The 18,961-nt window shown below is 43.5% G+C and overlaps 1 protein-coding gene across 1 annotated transcript in view; it reads right to left on the reverse strand.

The window, feature by feature from the left end:
• Nucleotides 1–17,039, reverse strand: part of Slc4a4 (solute carrier family 4 member 4) — a 366,043-nt gene extending 349,004 nt beyond the window's left edge. The window contains exon 1 of the mRNA XM_070012959.1: nucleotides 16,861–17,039. The gene's annotated coding sequence lies outside the window, so the exon portion shown is untranslated. The remainder of the gene's footprint in view (nucleotides 1–16,860) is intronic.
• Nucleotides 17,040–18,961: the final 1,922 nt, after the last annotated feature.

Raw genomic sequence — 18,961 nt, forward strand, 5'->3', positions numbered from 1 at the left:
AAATGAACCCTTAAATATGTATTTTAATGTTTTTGTTTCTTTCATGCATGTGTTTCTAACGCATTTATAAGATTATTTCTTTGTTGCTTTGTATGTCCCTCCCCCACAGTGTACCCCCGCTTTCACTATATTTGATGTCAGTATAATATGTGGAGGAGATGGGGACAAACAAGTCGTTTAAGGATTCAGGTGGACCTGTTGCAACAATGAGAAGTACAAAATGTCATGTCAAAACCAGCTTTACAATGTCGGTGTGGGGGGGGAGGGGGGTATAATTGGGTGGGGGGAGGGGGGAGGCTGGGAAGGGAGGTGAAGGGTAAACAAAGGAGGAGGCTGCAATGCTTGGTAAGAAATGTATGCATTATCCTGCCCATGTAATTGTAGCCCCTCTGTACAGTATGTTCTCAAATAAAATAAAATAAAATTTAAAAAAAAAATCTGCTTTCCTCTTCCTTGATTCCACAGACTGACTAGTGTCAAGGGCCAACAGTGTATGAACTCCACATCATCCCTTCACTGTCCCCCAAACCTTCAGAGGCCCATTATATCCCATACCCTAGATGCCCACCCTAGAACTGAATCTACCACTTTCTCCAAAGGACTGCTTCTCTGCCAGTCTCCACCCCAAGCTGCAATCTGCTTGAAGCAAGGGCCACACACACTCCAACTTGCTTTCCTCCTGCTGCTCTGGTCTGTCTATAAAGGACACTAAACTGTTCCGCTCACAAGCTAGAATACATCCATCACAGAAGCTAGAAGCTACAGGCCAATTGGGAAGATATGACACCAGCCTTTCCAAGCTCTCTCATTTGGTTACATAATATTACATGGAAGAAACTCATACAACGTGGTGATTTTTTAAACTTGTACCAAATAAACATCTCATTTATTAGGAAAACAAATGATTTCAAAATAGTAGGATTACTCCAAATGAACTTTGGTTTCAATTCAGAAATACTACTCAATCTCACTTAATCCACAGCAAGGTGAACTTTATTCGGAGAAATTGACAATGAAGTCTCAGTGCTCATTTTATCGCCTCGGGGTAACAAAGCACGCAGAAGTAAAGCCTTCTGGTCAAGGGAATAGATGAGATAAGATATGTTGAGTCAGGTAATCTTTATAGAAATTGTCAAGTGAGGTTAGACCCACAGTCCTCTAAAACAACTATATCCAAGAATGGGAAATTGTTCTACAGAGTGATTAAGTTACTTGAACAAAGTTCTGTGAAAAGAGAATAGCCCTGGGTAAAGTCCTAGACAAAGAGAGAACAACTAACCCAAAGATTAGGTCTATTTACCAAATAGGTCCATCTTCTCATTGTATGGATCTATAATGCACCTAAAGATTTGCTCTGTACCTTCTGTTGAAGAAGGCAGCTTCTCTGTGTAGGTAAATACTACATAAAAAATTCTAAATTTTGGGCTGGGAAGGTGGCTCAGTGGTAGAGCACTTGCCTTGCATGCCTGAGGCCCTGGGTTCGATTCCCAAGCACCACATAAGCAAAAAGAAAAAAGCCGGAAGTGGCGCTGTGGCTCAGGTGGTAGAGCGCTAGCCTTGAGCTGAAGAGCTGAGGGATAGTGCCCAGGCCCAGAGTTCAGGCCCCACGACTGTACCCAAAAAGAAAAAAATTCTAAATTTTGTTATTTGTGCCAAACAAAACTTGCTCACTTCTAAGTGGTATATGCCTAATGCTAATATGAAGACTCCTGCCAGGTTTAGAAAAGTCCCTAAAACTCTTCTCTCCAATTATGCTACAAAAAAGCTAGAAGTGGAGCTATGGCTCAAGTGGTAGAGCACTAGCCTTGAATAAAAAAGCACAGGGGCAGTACCCAGGCCCTGAGTTCAAGCCCTAAGACTAGCACACAATTATAAATATATGTATATGTATATATATAAATATTCATATCAAATTAAGTAATTTTTCTAAGAATGTACAAGATGCTACAAACTCTGATAAGAAAGTTTCATTCCTACAGTTACTAGATTCCAAATCTTCCTATAATAATTTCACAAGACATGCACGGGGGGCCCAACAGCAGTGGACTGTTGCTTCAACACTAAAGGAAACACTTCACACTAACCTAAGAAAAAAGTTGGGTGACACACTTTAGGCATGTCTGTTTGGCCAGTCCATGTTTTTTTTGTGGCTAAGTGTCACTCTGTCTAGTAAATGTTGTAGACTGCAGAATATGCTGACCATGTGAGAACCAGCAAAATGTTCTCACATAAAGCAAGGAAGCATGAGCAAGGACATCATGAATGCATGAAAACTAAGGCCACGGCAAAGTAATAAGCAATAAAATGATCAATTAAAATGTAGAACTCCTTGCCTAAAGTTCTGCCAGTAAAAATAGCTGAACGCTTGAACTGTGTTTTCTTCTGATGTTTTTGGATGAGCGATTTTTGGTTTCATTTCTTAATGCATTTTTCAAGGGAAATTATCTGATCTCATTTATCTAAATCTTTGGAGACATTTCCTATCTGCCTTCTCTCTTTTCCCTGGCAAAGAAGCTTGACTTGTAAAAGTGCAAACGTGTGAGCTGTGTGTTTCTGCTTAATCTGTTAATGCTCAGCAATTTTCCAAAGGCGATTGTAATCAGGACTTGAGCAAACTCCCTACCATGAGGCCCTACTGGGCTAACGTGAGTGCTCATCACACATTCCTCAGGACATGGTCTCCAGAGGTCAAAGGAATGAAGGAATTTGCAAAGCGCTTCAACAGTTCTGTCTCCCTGCAGCTGGGGGTCACGCAACACGCAAATGGAGGGCTTCAAGACTGCAGCCATCAATACTCAAAGTCCTGTTAACACTCTCTGTCTGGCTGATGGTCTCACTGACTCCTCATCAAGAAAACACATTTCACCAAGTAACAGCGTGAGGACCTGAAAATTCCTGATCCTTCTCCAGTTAGAGGTGCAAAACCCTAGTTCGTATTAAGGACATTAGGAACAGTCCATCAGAACACAGGCGATAGATTTCCAAATGCTGAAGGGCATAAGAAAGGGAGAGCTAATCCTCCTCTCTTCTAATGTCAGTTTAGATTCTAGAGCTGTCATAATCCTATTCTTTAAACAGATATCCTTCTTTAAATCCTTAAGAGCAATTTTTGTAAAGTTTCTTGTGCTGAGTAGACAAGAAAAAAGAGGAACCGTGTTTCCTTCGTTGAATACAGAAAGATACAGACATGTCTGGATGCATTTGTTTTAAAATGACCCAATTTAATTTCTCAAACAAATGATATCTCCCAGAACAAAAGCAGAGGTTTTCTGAAACTCACCAGTTTGAAAATAATAGTTAAATAAGACTCACTTTGTGTTTATTTCAAGTTTCCATAGCATTGTGTAACAGAAAACAAAAGCTGCCTACTAAACCAGAAGATTCCATTTTCTACTACATTTGGGTCAAGCATACATGAGCTGTACTACCTAAAATGTAATGTATATGTTCTTATGAAATGTAGACCCACCTGAAGTAACTTGTTACAAACTCAGTACTCAAGTATCTCAAAATAGTTATATAAGTGGTGAGAACAAACCAACCAATATTGTCAACTCCAAAAACTAAAATAAATAACTCAATACAAGGAAAAAACAAAGTCTATCAGTCATTGGGTAAGAAATACTCATCAGATTTCCAAATAAAAAAATACAAGTTGTTTTTGCTGCAAGTCTAATTTTGCAATGGATACATACTATTATTTAAAGGACATCATATAGTTTTCCAAAAGAAAAATCACATAAATTTTAATTCTGTTTAACTTTAAAATAAAAATAATAACACTTTTAGGAAAAAGAAAAGACAGACTCACACAGTCAAACCAACAGGTGAGAATCAGAGCTTTCAAAAAGTTAATTGTAGCCAGGCACTGAAGACTGACACCTATAATCCTAGCTACTCAGGAGCCTAAGATCTGAGGATCATGGTTCAAAGCCAGCCCAGGCAGGAAAGACCTGGAGACTCTTATCTCCAATAAACCACCAGAAAACGGAAGTGGAGCTGTGGCTCAAGTGGTAGAGTGTTCACCTTGAGCTGAAGGGCTGGGGGAGAGTGCCCAGGCCTAGAGTTCAAGCCCCACAACCAAAAAAAAAAAAAAAAAAATTAGTTGTTGGTTTTAAAACCCCCAATAAGAAACCCTAAAAAAAAAAAAAAAACCCATAGGTCCCATGGTTTCCCTTATTTGCAAACTATAGAATAATCTTACCAGACAAATAGAAAAGGTCAAAAGCTATGTGCATATAACCATCTAAGATGATGCTAAGTGAAATGAACCCCAAGATTTGGACACAAGAGGTTTTTTTCTTTGTCACTGTTGTTCTTAATGTACTATGTAATTTTTTTGGTTTCTTTGGTATGTTCCTCCCCCATGGTATAACCCTTGTTGTCACTGTATTTGATTCTGGTGCTCTTCATCTTGTATATACATTTTTCTAGTTTGGGGAGGGGAAGGGAAATAACAAAATGCTAAAACAAGGACACAGGTTGACCCATTGTAACAATGAGATGTACAAGACATTATGTTGAAAACAAACTTTACACTTTCGGGGTGGGGGGAAGAGGAAGGAGTTAAGAAGGTAGGGAGAGAAGGGATAGTAGGGAAAAAAAAACAAGGAAGGGGTAACAATGCTCAATAGGAAATGTACTCATTACCTTACTCATGTAACTGTAACTCCTCTGTACGGTATCTTTACAATAAAAAACTAAAAAAAAAAAAAAAACACTCCATTAAAAGTGGGATAAAGGCCGGGCGCTGGTGGCTCACGCCTGTAAACCTAGCTACTCAGGAGGCTGAGATCTGAGGATCACGGTTCAAAGCCAGCCCGGGCAGGAGAAAACATGAGACTCCTATCTCCAATAAACCACCAGAAAACCGGAAGTGGCGCTGTAGCTCAAGTGGTAGAGCGCTCGCCTTGAGCTGAAGAGCTGAGGGACAGCACCAAGGCCCAGAGTTCAAGCCCCACGACGGACAAAAAAAAAAAAAAAAAAGTGAGATAAAGAATTAAAAAGATGGGGCTGGGAAGGTGGCTCAGTGGTAAAGCACTTGACTTGCATGCATGAGGCCCTGGGTTCAATTACTCAGCACCCATAAGAAAAAAAAAAGCCGGAAGTGGTGCTGTGGCTCAAGTGGTAGAGCGCTAGCCTTGAGCTGAAGGGCTGAGGAGCAGCGCCCAGGCTCAGAGTTCAAGCCCACGACCGGACCCAAAAAAAAAAAAAAAAAAAAAGAATTAAAAAGAGACTTCACTGGAGAAGTAGCCAGTAGACACATGAAGAAATGTTCAACATCTCTGGCTATTAAAAAAAAAAAGGTAAATCAAAACTACATTGAGATTCCACTTCACCCCAGTTAGTATGGCCATTATCAAGAAAACTAATAATAACAGATGCTGGCAGGGATGTGGCCAAAGGGAACCCTACTGCACTGCTGGTAGGAATGTAAACTGGTTCAACCACTCTGGAAACCAGTATGGAGGTTCCTCAAAAGACTAAACATAGAGCTCCCCTATGATCTAGCAATCTCCTGGGCATTTACCTAAATGATCACAAGCAAGGCTACAAGCTACCAGCACAAGTATGTTCACTGAAGCATTATTTACCATAGGTAAGATATGGAACTAACCCAGATACCCCTCAGAAGATGAATGGATCAAGAAAATGTGGTATATATAGCCTTTGGCAAAATTGCCATTTTCACAATGTCAGTCCTCCCAATCCAGGAACACGGAAGGTTATTCCACTTCCTGAGGTCTACTTTAGTTTCCTTTTTCAGATTTTTGAAGTTTTCATTGAAGAGCTCCTTCACTTCTTTGGTTAAGTTGATTCCTAGGTTTGGGTTTTGTTTTTTGTTTTGTTTTTTGAGGATATTGTAATGGAGTTGCTTTCCTAATTTCAACCTCTTCTCATTGTTGGAGAAGAGGAAATCTACTGATTTTTGTGGATTGATTTTGTACCCTGCTACTTTGCCAAAGTTTTTGATCAGCTCAAGTAAGTTGGGAGTGGAGTCTCTGGGATTCTCTAGATATAGCATCATATCATCTGTAAAGAGGGAGAGTTTTATTTCTTCTTGTCCTATTTGGATCCCCTTTATGTTTGCCTCTTGAATGGATCAAGAAAATGTGACACGTATACCACGTTCTATGCTTCCATCAGAAAGGATAAAATTGTTCCATTCATAAGAAAATGAAAAGACTTGGAAAAAATTATATTAAGTGAAATAAGCCAGACCCAAAGAAAAGCAGGTTGCATGATCTCCCTCATTTGTAAGAACTAGAATATGTATATGATATTCTTAACAGGGGATCTCAATAACCCAAGTGCTAAGTGAAAAGGGTTATATATAATGAAGCATAATAACATGAATTCCAACTTATGGAAACAAGAGGTTCTCATTAGACTCGGTATATAGTTTGTTCATTTTTCTCTATTGGTTTTGTCTTTCTTCATTTCTATTAGTGTTTGTCCCTTGTGTTTTGCATAACAGACAATGCAATAGGTGAAAGGGAAAGAGAATCTCAGAAACAGCAGAACAACGGATGAACCACAGCAACACTGATACTCACTTCACACTCTGTGGGATATGAACATTACTACTTGGGGGTGGGGATAGGGAGGAGTAAGTGGGAGATAAAGAGGGATGGGGTAATGATGATTAAAAACAAATGTACTTATTGTCTTCCCTGTGTAAGTGTCACCCCCAGTATGTCACCTTTTTATTAAAAAATAAAATTAAAATAAATAAAAAGAATATAAAAAATGAAAGAAAAAAAAGAGCCAGGTGCCAGTGGCTCACTCCTGTAATCCTAGCTACTCAGGAGAGGATCATGATTCAAAGCCAGTCCAGGCAGGAAAGTTCATGAGACTTTTTTTTTCCTGTATACTTGTGTTTGTGAGACTCTTATCTCCAATAAACAACCAGAAAACCAGATGTAGCACTGTGACTCAAGTGGTAGAGCTCTAGCCTTGAGCTGAAATGCTCAGGGACAGCACCCAGGCCCAGAGTTCAGGCCCCATGACCCACCAAGAAAAGAAAAAAGAGGGAGGGGGGAGGCGGGGAAGGGAAGTGAAGGGTAAACAAAGGAGGAGGCTGCAATGCTTGGTAAGAAATGTATGCATTATCCTGCCCATGTAATTGTAGCCCCCCTGTACAGTATGTTCTCAAATAAAATAAAATACAATTTAAAAAAAAAATAAGAAAAGAAAAAAGAAAATGTGGTATATGTGTATATTGGAATTCTATGCTTCCATCAGAAAGAATGGTATCACCCCATTCTAAGGAAATGGAAAGTCTTAGAAAAATTAATATTAAGTAAGCCAGACCCAAAGAAACAGAGGCTCCATAGTTTCCCTCATCTGTAATCATTAATGTATGCCTAAGATTCGTCCTAGCAGAGGGTCACAATAGCTCAATAACTATGTACATATGACCATATAAAATGATGCTAACCAAAATGAACTCCAAGACACAGAAACAGAGGGTTTTTTATTGTTTTACGTTATTTCTTTTTTCTTTCATTTTGTTTTCCCCTTTGGTTTATCCCTTATTGTTACTTGGTTTTGATTTTGGAGCCCTGTGTCTTACATTTATCTGATTTGGGGAAGGGAAGGAAAATAACAAAATGGTGAGACAAAGGACAAAGGGTGAACCAACGCAATAGCGACACTCACAAGACAATATGCTGGAAATGAGTTTTACAACTTGTCAGAGAGGGGAGGGGGGGAGAGGGAAAGTGGTAGAAAACAAGGGGGGATAACTGTTCGACAAGAAATGAACTCTTATCTTACTTGTGTAACTGTCACCCCTCTGTATATTACCTTTACAATGCAATACAACATTAATTTTTTACAGAAAGGTTGGTTTGGGGCAAGCAGGTAGGTGCACATCTGTCATTCCAGCACTTGGGAGCCAGAGGCACGAAGATCAGGGCTCAAGGCCAGCCAGGAAGTGGGTGAGGGGTGGGAGGACAAGGAGGATTTGGAGTTTTTATAAACATTTACAAAGGTGTACTTTGACATTATGATCAATTTGAGAAACACTACTTATCCATACTAAACTGGAAAGGCTTTATAGCAGCGTCAATTTTCAGCTATTATTCATCCTTAAAAGTTTAATTCTGCACACAAAACAGACTTTCCAAGCTATGAGCACTGGAGAAACCAGTACAAATTTTAAATCTGGAAATTTGCTGGCCAGTATTCTAATTATAAAAACTAGAAATATTCAGTATATAAAGGTTTTTCTTTGCGGGGGGGGGGGGAGGGAGGGGAGGGCTCACCAATTACATGAAGAGCAAAGAAATTCTTTTCAAGAGTTCACCAGGTCCAGTGTGCATTACTTGGGAGCAAACATTTAATATGAACTATACAGTGATCTCAAACGCCTAGCTAGCAGACTGTTTCATAATCTAAAGTTTGATAAACACTGTTCCCAACTCAGCTTCAGAAAAAAAATAGAAGTTCTTTTTTAGAGGAAGGAGATCAGAAAGCCTCATAGAGGAGGCAAAATTGATTATAATACGGTATAAATGTGTAGAGATATAACAGGGACATCCCCTTCTGCTTAACTAATACAAAGCTTAATAATGATAATAAGTCCTATGGGGAAAAAGTGTGAAACTCAGCGTCAGACTAAAAGCTTAAGAAAGATGCTTAAATGTGTTGTCTATCCATTCAGCCAACAAACACTTATTAATATGCCAGGAACAGTTTGCAGTGCTGACACAACTCAGCTCAAAAATAAGGAATGCTGTACCACACAGCAATAGTAATAACTCACATATGTATGACCATTGGGAGTCATGAGCAAGGTTCATAAAGATCACTTCATCAGTCCTTCATAACTCATCTACGAATTAAGTTTGATCATTACGTTAGTAATGGAAAAACTAGAAACACAGATGATCTTCTTAACTTTGAACCCCACAAAATTGAACCAACTACAGTGATCTGAGTCTTCAACTTGTCTATTTCCAAATGCAAATCTTTCTGGGATGCTAAACTAAGTATACAACACATATAAGATACTCTACTTCTGTGTGTGTCAGAGACCAGGACAAGGGACAAATTTTGCATGATCTTGAATCTGAAAGAGTTTTAAGTATTTTTTTAATATACTGAGGCTTAAAGTCAGGCCTCACACTTGCTAGGCAGTCACTCTAACACTGAGCCATATCTCCAGACATTTTTAAAGTTATTTTTTAGATATAATCTTTATTTCTATCCCAGGGGACAATCTTCCTATTTTTTGCCTCCCTCCACAGCTGGGCGGGCAGGTATATGCAACCATGCCCAGTTTCCTCCACTGGGATGGAGTCTCATGAATTTTTCTGCCCAGATTGGTCTAGAACAATGATTTGCCCAGTCTCAGCCTTTCAGGTAACTAGGATACAGGCATGAGTCACCAGCACCCTGCAAAACATTCTCTACTTTTTAAAAGGATAGACTTTTACAGATTCAGACTACACTACTTACCAGTTCAAATGTTTCTCAAGTTTTTACCCACTTACTTCACTTAGTAGATAGAAGCAAAGGAAGGGAAGTTTACCTGCTCAGCTGAGTTTTCTAATCCAATAAGAGACGTTAACTCTCCAGATACTAAAATCTTCTTTACTTGAAATAACATATTGTACAGTAAACTATGGGGGGGGGGGAAAGCACTGAACAATTACTTCACAAAGAGTATAATCAACAAACAAATGAAAAAGTATATTATAAAGTTTAAGTTAAAACACAACGTGGTACAACTAAGCTCCACTAACTAAGCTGAAATGAGAAAAACAGTAACAGCTGTTTGTAAGGATATGGAGTCGATGAATCCATCAAATAATGGTAGTAGGACTATAAATGTGTACCAATTTTTGACGAAGACACCATCTCAACAATTCAGCTGCCCCAACAACTCAACTCTGAAGTAACTGAAATTCCCACATGTTTACTGAAAGACACACACACACACACACACACACACACACACACACACACACACACACACACACATATGAATGTGAATGTTCATAACAGCACAGTTCCTAATAGCCAATCTGGAAACAACCCAACTGTCCATTGAGAATGAAATGAATTAAATACATTGTGGTGTTCTCATAAAGTAGAACACCATAGAGCAATGCTTCACACGAAGTAAGAAGATCTCACCAAAGAAGACAGATCCAACTCAGGGGTTACCTTTGGAGAAGTGTCAAATTGAAGGGAGGGAAGAGGCGGCCTCTGGTACCGGCAATGGTTTACAACTTGCCATGCTTACCTGTATGTATTAACTCATTAAGCTGTTTCATGAGGATTTAGTGACATGTGCAATTTTCAGTTTTAATAGGAAGGAGGAAGAGAAGGGGAAAAAAGAGACAGAAGGGTGTAATGAAGGGGTGCTATCTGCTTCTCTACCTAAATAGTGCTCAACTGCTCAGCATTTGTTCTTTTTTTTGTTTGTTTTTTTTTGGGTCCGGTTGTGGGGCCTGAACTCTGGGCCTGGGCGCTGTCCCTCCGCTCTTCAGCTCAAGGCTAGCGCTCTACCACTTGAGTCATAGCGCCATTTCCGGCTTTTTTCTTTTTGCTTATGTGGTGCTGGGGAATCGAACCCAGGGCCTCAGGCATGCAAGGCAAGCACTCTACCACTGAGCCACCTTCCCAGCCCTCAGCATTTGTTCTTACTTCTGCTTGCAGTGCCTCTGCCTTACTTCCAAGCTGTCCTTGTCATTTTTCAAAGTTTCCATCTACCACTACTGCTTCATTTCTGCCTTCGACTTCATAGTTTACTTTTGTTATGGATAAGAAACAGTATAATCCTATCAGAACTCCTATGTATGAAGAGTAACTAGAAGCCAGGCACCAGCAGCCCACAACTATAATGCTAGTTACCCAGGAGGCTGACATTTGAGGATTGAGGTTTAAAGTCAGCCTGCACAGGAAAGTCCATGAGATTCTTATCTCCAAATAAGCTACCAAAATGTTGGAAGTTGGCTCAAGTAGATCCCTAGACTTTCGCAAAAGAAGCGCAGGGACCATGCCCAGACCCTGAGTTCAAGCCCCAGATCTAGTACGTACACATGCACTGGTGCACACACACACTCACACACAAAAAGAGTAGGTGGGCTGTGAGGGGAATCCTTTTTAATATATGTCCTTTGTTGCCCTTCATCTTGTCTGCTCTGGGGCTTTTTCCTTAGAGAGCATGCCAAACAGATGACGGTGTTCCTATATCCTATCAGTGAACACTAGATCTCCTGGCCAAAGCCAAAATTAGTGTAAAAGTTCGAGTCCCCCAGGTTTATGTATTTGCTTGTATAAAGAAATGGCATAATAGTATAAAAGAATAAGTGGTATAATAGTATAGAAGAATCAGCGGATGTGCTCATGTGTTTTTAACTGCCAACATTTAATTGACAGCCTTTTGACCAACTTTTCTAGATGTGTCTCTCATCAAGCGTAACAGTTTTTGGTTATTCCTTTGTTATGGGTTGGGGGAGGGCAGCAGAGGGATTGGAACTCGGGGCCTTGTGCTTGCTAGACAGATGCTCTTTCACTGAGCCACATGCCCAGTTCTGTTTTGCTTTCAGAATTTTTCAAAAAATGTCATTTGCTGTTGCCCAAGACACCCTCCCTTCAATCCTCCTACCTATGCCTTCCAATTCATTTGAAGTGCAGACACATACCCAGCTTATTTTATTTACTATTGTTTGTTTGCTTGTTTATTTTGAGATGAAGTCTCATTCATTTGTTTTGGAGTGGCAGTTGTGTTCTTCTTTTTTTGGAGGGAATAGGGGATCTGCCTAGGTTAGCCTCACACAGTGGTCCTTCTATCTCTGTTCCTACATGGCTGGCTGGCTTCTAGGTTTGTCCCACAAATATATCCATTTTAAGCACAACACATTCCTTTCCCAATTTGTATTTTTATTCATTTGTTTTTAAAATCCCCAAACGTATACTAGAGGTTTAATCTAAAGCTTTTAGATATAAGAATTCAAGTTAAACTAAGTAGAGATCTTTATTGCCTCACATTTATCCACAAAGTTAAAAATCAAAAACCCCAAAATGCCAATTAGTGATTATTATTAATTATTTATTATTATTTATTTTCTTTAACATTCTAATTTCATATCATGTATTTCTGTCCCAGGTCTATACAAACATTAAAATAAACTCTTAAGAAAAAAATAATGAAACAGACCAACTGAAAAATCTGTTGTTGCAGATGTGAAATAATGTCAACGCAAGTGGAGGCCGCTGCTGAGTGGAATCACCACTGAGGACGCTCTAAGCAAGATACACTGCCACCTGCTTCTGTATCTTCTGCTGCGATCCAAATAGCATTCACCCTTGGCATGGCAGTCATTTAATGAATACCTGTCGCTACTCAAAAGATGGCAGTGCATCCCCACTGCCTTTCCACTAAGTTCAAGAGTACCACATATACAGAAAAAGCTGGAAGTGGTGCTTTGGTTCAAGAGGCAGAGTGCTAGCCTTGAGCAAAAGAACTTCAGGGACAGTGCCCAGGCCCTAAGTGCAAGCCCCAGGTGAGGGGGGGGGAGGGAGGAGGAGGAAGAGGAGGAGAAGGAGAAGGAGGAGAAGGAGGAGGAGGAGGAGGAGGAGGAGGAGGAGGAGAGGGAGGAGGAGGAGGAGGTGAGCGGGGAGGAGGAGGGGGAGGAGGAGGAAGAACTGAAGGGGGGAAGGGGGAAAAAAAGAAAAAAAAAGGAAAGAAGAAAAATAAGCAAAGTACTCAATGCATTACATTACTAAGCTTCTCAATAATTGATTCCCAGGGAAGAAAATGATGTTTTGTCCCTTTTGCACACCAGCACAGATGAACATGGCTTCACTATTACTATTCCTACTACCATCTTTTATGCATATAGAACTTAACTCAGAAGCAAGTGAGACATTACAATGAAGGAATAAAATCATGCATGCTACGACGAATAAGATTGGAAAGAAATTTTCTCACTTCTTGAACACAACAGGTAAGTTAAGCCATCGTCATTCATACTTGGTTATCCTTTGATGCATTGTTTGAAATACCATTGCACTGCTGAGACCAGAAAAATATAATAAGAGCCACTGCCTCAAAATCACTGTGACAATATTAAATGTGGCTGAAATAAAATCAGCCACCTCTCCCAATTTGTGCATATGGGTGTAAATGCAAATTAGAAGACCTGAGTTCAAGAGAATCCACTTTCACTATTGAAAAAAATAACTAAAATCATGTACTAGGAAGTGGAGCTGTGGCTCAAGCGGAGAGCACTCACCTTGAGCTGAAGAGCCCAGGGACAGCACCCAAGACCAGAGTTCAAGCCCCATGACCGACAAAAAAAGTTAAAATCATGTACTAATGAGGATATAAAATATCTTCATGCCAAGATAGTAGCATGTTATATGACCAAATGTATCAGTAGTTTAAATACTGGAAGATCAGCAAGATGTACTGTAAACAATTTACCTCTAACTTATAGGAAAGAAACATTATTCTTTTTTCTTCTTTTTTTCTTCTTTTTTTCTTTTTCCTTTTCTTTCTTTTTGTCATCATGGTGCTTCTTGAACTCTGGGTCAGGTCTGAGCACTGTCCCTCAGCTCTTCAGCTCAAGGCGCTGACAGGTAGTGACAGGTGTTCATTAAATGACTGCCATGCCAAGGGTGAATGCTATTTGGGTAGCAGCAGAAGATACGGAAGAAGATGACAGTGTATCTTGCTTAGAGCATCCTTAGTGGTGATTCCACTCAGCCACAGCGCCACTTCCAGTTTTCTGGTGGTTAATTGGGGATGAGTCTCATGAACTTTCCTGCCCAGGCTGGCTTTGAACAGAGATCCTCAGATCTCAGCCTCCTGAGTAGCTGGGATTACAGCAGTGAGCCACTGGTGCCTGGCTACCATACTACTTTTGAACTCAGGTAGGAAAATAATGTTTCTTTTGCTGGATGGCAGTGGCTCATGCCTATAATCCTAGCTACTCAGGAGGCTGAGATCCGAGGATCACGATTCAAAGCCAGCCTGGGCAGGAAAGTTCGTGAGACTCTTATCTCCAATAAATGACTCAGAAAACCAGAAGTAGTGCTGTGGCTCAAGTGGTAGAGCACTCACCTTGAGCTGAAGAACTGAGGAACAGCACCGAGGCCCAGAGTTCAAGCCCCACAACTGACAGAAGAAAAAGGAAAGTAGTAATATCTACTAATTTCCGGGATGCTCTTTAACTATCCATTTTGTTAATTGACTCACTAAAAATCCATACATTTCACCAATCATAAATTATCATGGGAAACAGCACCAACTAACAGATGTGTTCTGTTGGAAGCTTCTTTTGTCCCATCAATGACATACCCGGACTCCTTATACTTTGGAGTCAAAAGCAAGCTATTTAGGAATTTTGTTAGATTTTCCTCTATTCATTTCTTTCCAATTCTAGTGTCATGTTCTACCCTCTCCGGTCATAGCTTTTAATCCTAGTGTTTAAAAAGAAACACCAAGAAGCAGGCTGAGCTATCTGTGATGTGTCTCACCCACCTTGAGTAGCTAGCACTGAGCTCCTCTAACAATAGTGAACCTCATGGACCCATCCTCCATCCTCTGTCCTCGGGGAACCACAGCACCCTCAGAGGTAAGGAGAGAAACCTGATGATCTCCCTGAGTCACCAGGTAACAAGGATTTCCTTTGCTTAAGTGTTGTTTTCCTTTAAGATGTGAGTTAGGGCCAGACTATCTTGCATGTTATCAGAACAAGAGATTAGAACCTCAAAATTGTACTTGCCAGAGCTTAGTGAAAAATGAGATTACCACCAGGCTTTGCTGGCAGTTGTCCCAAAGGTTGACTGATTTCTAACACTTTTTTTCCTCTAACTACAGTTGCCTGGATTCACACACTATTTCTGTAAATCCAAAATGTAACGTAAAAGAATGAAAAGATGGCACTAGCATGGAAACATTTTTAGTTCCTTTATGGGGACAAATAAAAGAAATGCATCCCTATAAACAAAGTGAAGTGCCTTACCTACATGTGTAAGTCTCCAGGAATAACCCTCAGGACAGCCAGTGACACCAACAGATTTCCATTTGAAAAATATCCAAATACAAGCTGTTGAGACATTCTCAAACTTGCTTAAAGCCATCAAGCCATCCCATCATACCTTCCCAGCCTCCCTTCTGAAGAGGGCAAGTGCTAGAGAATACAGAGCACTACTTGCCTGTTTGTAACTACTTTCCTGGGGGGGGGGGGGGGAAGGTTGGGAGAGTGTTAATGTCGTCATTGCACCTAAACACTCTGGGACCAATCCCATCTCAAGATTTAATATAAAGTCCAGTATCCTACCTACTTTTAACTTTAAAATGAAAGTAAAAGGTTTTTTTTTTCAATTATGAAAGTTATAGAAAAATACCTAGGCACACTTCCTTTGAGTGAAGTTACGCTAATAACCCGGATCTAAGTACAATCACCACCATGAAAAGTATCTAAATGCTAATGGGATAGACTCAAGGGGAGCGTTCTTAGAAACATTTTCAAAAGATATGACATTGGCTATAAGAAACCTCTGAATACTGTTCGTACTGCATGGAACAATCTAGACCAGGAAAAATAAACCTGTATGAGCAATGTATACTCCCATAAATCATGTACCATTCCAACTCTAAGCCCTAGCCACCAACGGGGACGGGGGTGGGGGGAGGAGAGGAGGTATATAGGAAATAAGGAAATTCAGGGCAATGCAGTGTGTCTTAGCAAAGAATCGTTGCAGGATTTGAGGCACAGCCTGGAGTCCAGGATTTTCATTAGAAGCAACTTTCTCCTGTAGGAACGTGGAATGCGAGAAGTGGGAAGGGCCATTGCTCTTCAGTGTCAAGCCTAAGGAGAGCTTGCTACAGGAAATCACACTGACAAGGTAGGGTCTTGGGAAGAATTACAGGGTGGAAAAAGACACAAGTGCTACAAAGAACTAAATTTAAAAAAAAAAAAAAAGCGCCACAATGCTAGAAACTGAAGTAGAACTGCTTCCTTCTCCCACTTGCCCAAGTTGAGTTTTGTGGAGTGTTTTGTGTTTGTTTTTTTTCCCCTTTAGTTCTTAAAGAACTTTTTCCTTGGTGGTGTTTGCTGATCACTCCTGCCTTTCTTTACTGTTATGAGCACACTGGCACCGGCTGAGTGAAATCAACTTAAAATAAAGGAGGAAATCACCTGTCCTTGCCAACACGCGCCTGCTGCCCAGTACCTGGGGAAGAGCTCCACTTGTCGCTGGCCAAGAGCAATCCAGTTTAACCTCTGTCTCCCCCTTGCAGATCCATCACAAGTGTGTGTGTGTGTGTGTGTGTGTGTGTGTGTGTGTGTGTGTGTGTGTGTGTGTGTGTGTGTGTGTGTGTGGTGTGCGCGCGCGCTACTTCCAGAGAATCTGCCTGACTCACCCCGCCTCGGCGTGCCAGGCAGGGATGTGAAGGCTCGATCCCGGAGCGGGCCTCGAGGGCCACGAGTCTCCCTAGCCCGTCCTCAGGCCAGATGATGTCCGCCCCCCCCCCCCAGCAGGTGCTGCCACACGGCGACCACCCAGGCTCGCACGTGTCACCGCGCCCAGCCCGCCGCGGACCCCGGCCCCCAACACGGGGCTACGCGCCGGGAACTATGCGATCGAGGAGGACACGGGATCCCCCTCTTACTTCCCCCCCCCAAAAAAACTCTCTCTCTAAATGTCAAGGGGATACGGAAGGGGGGAGTACTTTTCCGCGGAAGCAGCCTGCGCACGTCGCGGGCCGCCCAGTGCAGGGGATGGATGCCCACCCAGCCCGCCAGTGACCTCGCTCCTCCCGGCCCCGAGCGCGCCCTCCGGGACCGACCCCCCGCCCCCGGGCTGGACCCCTCGCCCAGGCCGGACGCTCACCTCCTGGGGTCCGGCTTCCGTCGCTCCTCCAGCTTGGCGGCCGAGTGTGGGGCTGCAGCGGCCACTGCCGCCGCCGCCGCCGCCGCTGCTTTCGCTGCCACCGCGGCCGCTGCCGCCACCCAAGCGCTGCCCGGGCGCGTCGCCGGGCTCGGAGGCGGGGGTCCCCGGAGGCGGGCTGGGCCGTGGGGGTGGGGGGGTCCCCGGAGGCCGGGAGCCTCGGAGCGCGGCGGCGCCGAGCCTGGAGAAGTTGGCGGCGCGAGGCGCAGAGCGAGCGGGGCGCGAGCCGCCGGCTCCCAAGTCGTCCCAAGTTTGCCGGCGGGGTGGGCGCGCGCTCCGGGCGGGGGCCGGGGGCGGGAGGCCCGGCGCGCGCGGGGGGCGCGGGGAGCGCGGCGGGGGGGACGCGGGCGCCGGAGCGGGAGGGTCTCCCGAACCAGCACCGCCCGGAGCCCGAGCGGCCCGCGAGGGAGGGGAGCGAGGGGGGCGCGCCGAGGGAGTGTCCGCGCGCGCGGGGGGCTCGCTCTCTACTCGGCCCGCCGCCGGGGCTCCCGCATACTTCGGTGGGGAGGGAAGGGGAGAAAATCCTCCGAGGCTACTGCGGGGAACTAGCACTGCAGCCGCCGAGCCGTCCGGGCGCCCCTCGGCAGCCAGCCGGCGCACGGGAGATCCGGGAAGGCGGATCTTGTGCCACCAGCGCCAGCCCGCGATCCATATTTAAAGCCGCGAGTGGCCTCGGCCGGCCCCCTGCCCTGCCCTCGCTCGCTCGCTCGCGCCCGGCCCGCCGGCCCCCACCGCTCCCCGCCGCCGCCGCCGCCGCCGCGCGCGGCGTCAGCCCGGGCATCCGCCGCGGCGGGGAGGGGCCTCGGGCCGCGCCGCCTCCGCCCCGGGGCTCGGGCTCCCCGCCGCGCCGCGCCCGCCCCGCGCCCGCCCCTCCACCTGGCTCTCGAGCCGCAACCCCGCGCTGCCCTCGCGCCAGAGAGCTCCCTGCCGGGCACGAGCCCGAAGTTGGCGCGTGTGTCCCAGCCCCTGGTCCTTCCTGACTCTACTTTCTGAAACTTGAGGGGTGTCAGGCTGTGAAGTCGGTGTTCACGTGGGGCCAAGGATGGGGAGATCGCGGTCCTCCTTTTCTTTCTGTCACTGGGAGCTGCTGGCTTCCGCGGGAGCTGGAGGATGCGCCAGCCAAGGGGATTTCTTGAACGTGCAGCGTGATCATCGGTATTTACTCTGTACATAAGACTAATTAGATTGAAGGACGCTTGGCCAAACAAATAATAATACATCAGTGACCCAGCACTCTTATAAATCAGTTAAGTAAGCCATTAAGATATGAGCCGCCTGTCAGCATAGACACCATCTCATTCCGAAAACTGCTATAGAGTAGCCACTTAATGGATTTGAGCCACACAAGTTTAAGATGCAAGTGTTTACTGTATGCATTTCCTACTAAGGCGTGTGAAATAAGTGCATGTGAAACTCATGATCAAATTGCATTTTCAACAATAGCCACCCAAACACAGAAAGCCTATAGATACTGACTCGGGTGCTTCTGGTTCTGAAACTTTCTTCCATAAACAGCTGTAGTTCTAACACAATAGAAAGGGGAGTGTTGAGGGGGAATAAATTTGAAGACAGGTACTTTTTTTAAGTATTTAACAGGGGGGGGGTGGTCGTGGAGGGAGGGGGGCTGGGGAAGTCCATGGTACACACCTTTCCTTGGGAAGCAAATATAGAACACATTTTTCCCCCTCAAAAGGCTTGTATGTGTAAAATGCTTAATGCTCAGCCCCAAGAACCACCTCAAATGGACTGTTTGAAATTTAAAATGTTCTAAATGACTTTTAAACATTAGTTGTCACTTATGGCTCTCTCTCTCTCTCTGTCTCTCTGTCTCTCTGTCTGTCTGTCTCTCTCTCTCTCTCTCTCTCTCTCTCTCTCACACACACACACACACACACACACACACATGTTCACAAATTCTACATCACCCAACACAGTATCATGGGAAATTCAAAAGCGAAGATAAAGCAAATGCTGAGCTTCACAGCTTTTCCCTAAATAACTATGTTTTGTTTCTAATGTTTAAGTTAACTGTCACTCCCTGGAC

The sequence above is a fragment of the Dipodomys merriami genome, unplaced genomic scaffold (assembly GCF_024711535.1).
Source record: "Dipodomys merriami isolate MVZ:Mamm:240054 unplaced genomic scaffold, mDipMer1.0.p SCAF_9, whole genome shotgun sequence".
NCBI classification, from domain to species: domain Eukaryota; kingdom Metazoa; phylum Chordata; class Mammalia; order Rodentia; family Heteromyidae; genus Dipodomys; species Dipodomys merriami.